Below are 2,437 nucleotides of genomic sequence, written 5' to 3'. Positions count from 1 at the left end.
AATTCTGTTTTTTTTTTTTTTTTTGTGGTATGCGGGCCTCCCTCTGTTGTGGCCTCTCCCGTTGCGGAGCACAGGGTCCGGACGCGCAGGCTCAGTGGCCGTGGCTCACGGGCCCAGCCGCTCCGCGGCATGTGGAATCCTCCCAGACCGGGGCGCGAACCCGGTTCCCCTGCATCAGCAGGTGGACACGCAACCACTGCGCCACCAGGGAAGCCCCTAAAATTCTGGTTTTTGATAATGTTGAGTCAAAGGCAGTTTGTACTCTAGAATGTTCATTCTGGGCTATAAACCCTTGAACATTAGTTATTCAATAGTTCTGATATCTGGAATATGACATGCAGTCATCTGCAGTCACAGAGCTGTCCTGGACCATCCTCTCATCTGAAAGAAGAGTTGTCTTCAGTGTTCGTTGCATTGCTGCCTGATGAGTGACTTCATAGGATTTTTCTGCTATCTGAATAGCTCCTACCCTGGGTATGAAAAATCTAATTCACTTCCTAAGCTTTTTTCCCATAATGTCCCTTCTGCTTCAATAGATTCTCGCTCAGACACACCAAAATGAGACTCATAATATCGATTTATTATCTTAACAATCTCAGTAAACAAGGCAGTCTCACCATGTTCTTTTTTCTTCAGGGATAAGGCGGGCCTAGCATCTTCCTAAAAAGAACATACTGTATGGCCTCATGTTACAAAAATTGCAGCTTGGTTAAAATTTCCACTGACAGTCCTTCGGTTTTTTTTTGTAAGGAGATAACTTATTATGGAGAAATGTTCTTCTATAAATAAAATAAAGCTATAATGTTACTATTAGGAGACAGTTCTGAGCCCTAGAGCACAGTGCTGATGTTTCATACCGGATCTTTCTCATCTCCTCCTTCTCAGCGTCTTTGTACTCCTTCAGTCTCTCCATCTCTCTGTTACATGTTAGCAGATACAAATCAAAGGTGTGGTGAGGCTGACAGCACCTGCAGAGGCCCAAGGCCTTCCCTGGGACAAAGGGATTTGCGTCTGCCTGCTGTAATTCTGCAAAAGGAGTTATGAACCAAGGAAGGTAAAATTTATGATTCTAAGTGACATAGAACAGATGCAACCTGGGGAAGGAGGAGGATTTGGGAGCCCAATTCTCTTTTGGGAAAATATTGTTTTCTATGTTGTAATTCTCTTCTGTTAGCCCGAGCCTTCTGATCTCTGCGGCTTTGAAGGGTTCAGGGACGGGTATGCGTGGGTGGCTGAAGTAACGCAGAAAAGGAAGCCTGGCAGCAGCCTGGGAAGGTAGTTATGAGATGGGAGAGGTGACCTGCTGAGAGCTGGGCCTCGCTCCCTGCCACTCCCGGGGGACAGACAGCAGCTGGTACAGAGGTGAGAGTGGGCGAACAGCCCTTAAGGATTCTCAGAGGAACCTGGTAAAAGATAAAGTTCCTTTTTGTCACACATGACGTGAACTCTGATCCTTGTTGCCTTTGGAAAACTAGAGAGGTCTTTGACATCTGGCCTGCCCAGGATAAACACCGCTGAGCCCACGTCCAGGAAAGGGGCTATTTCCCACCTCCCATCCACGCACACACACTGACTCCTAGCTGCCTTTCCTTCCACTTCTGTCTCTTCCAATGGGGGCTGCCCAAGCAGGAGGAGAAAACTAGCAGGTATTTTACATAAAGGGAGCAAGGAGGATATCAAAGACTCACATCACCTGTTTGCAGCTTGCTATCCCCAGAAGTGGCCCTGGGCACTCATGTAGCCTGCTGTCTGAAATCGAGGATTCTCCCAGCATCCTGTTTCATATAGGTCAGCATCATGTTTCTCAGCTAATTGATAAGACAACCCCCAAAGGCCAGTGGGAGTGGAAGGGCTATTTCTCAGAGCTCCTTCAGCTCAATGTTTTACATAATTAATCCTTGAGATGGATGGAACTTGTTAGGTCCATTTATTATTTCTTTCCTCTCTCCCTCTTTCTTCTCTCATCTTTCTTCTCCTCTTCCTCCCACCTTCTCTCCGGCCTCCCTTCTTTCCTTCTCGCATCGTTGGTCCTAGGAGGTTTTCTGCTCATTATCTTTCAAGCAGTGTTGCTGCCGTTCCTAGTGTCCTGTGTTCCCTGCAGTGGCCAGAAATCTGCTCCCATCATTAAAGGCTTAGAGAGCACAAAGGGAGCCGAGGAAGCTTAAGTCTAGGCTTCAAGGTTACTGCTTAGATCTTTTTGCCTAGAAATGATTATATGAAGACATAAAACGTTGTTTTAACTCTATGTCCTATTATATGCGTTGCATTAAGAATCTCAATATAGAGATATGTAAAATTCAAATTGTTAACTCAGCCTTGGACTTTTCCCTCCTCTTCGATCAGTAGTACTCCAATATGGTTTATGGAGTCTGCTTTCCTATCTTGGAGGACAAGAATGACATGCATCGATTTGGAATGTTTTAGGTGAGATCACCTA

The sequence above is a fragment of the Physeter macrocephalus genome, chromosome 5 (assembly GCF_002837175.3).
Source record: "Physeter macrocephalus isolate SW-GA chromosome 5, ASM283717v5, whole genome shotgun sequence".
NCBI lineage: Eukaryota > Metazoa > Chordata > Mammalia > Artiodactyla > Physeteridae > Physeter > Physeter macrocephalus.
This window is presented reverse-complemented; position numbering follows the sequence as displayed.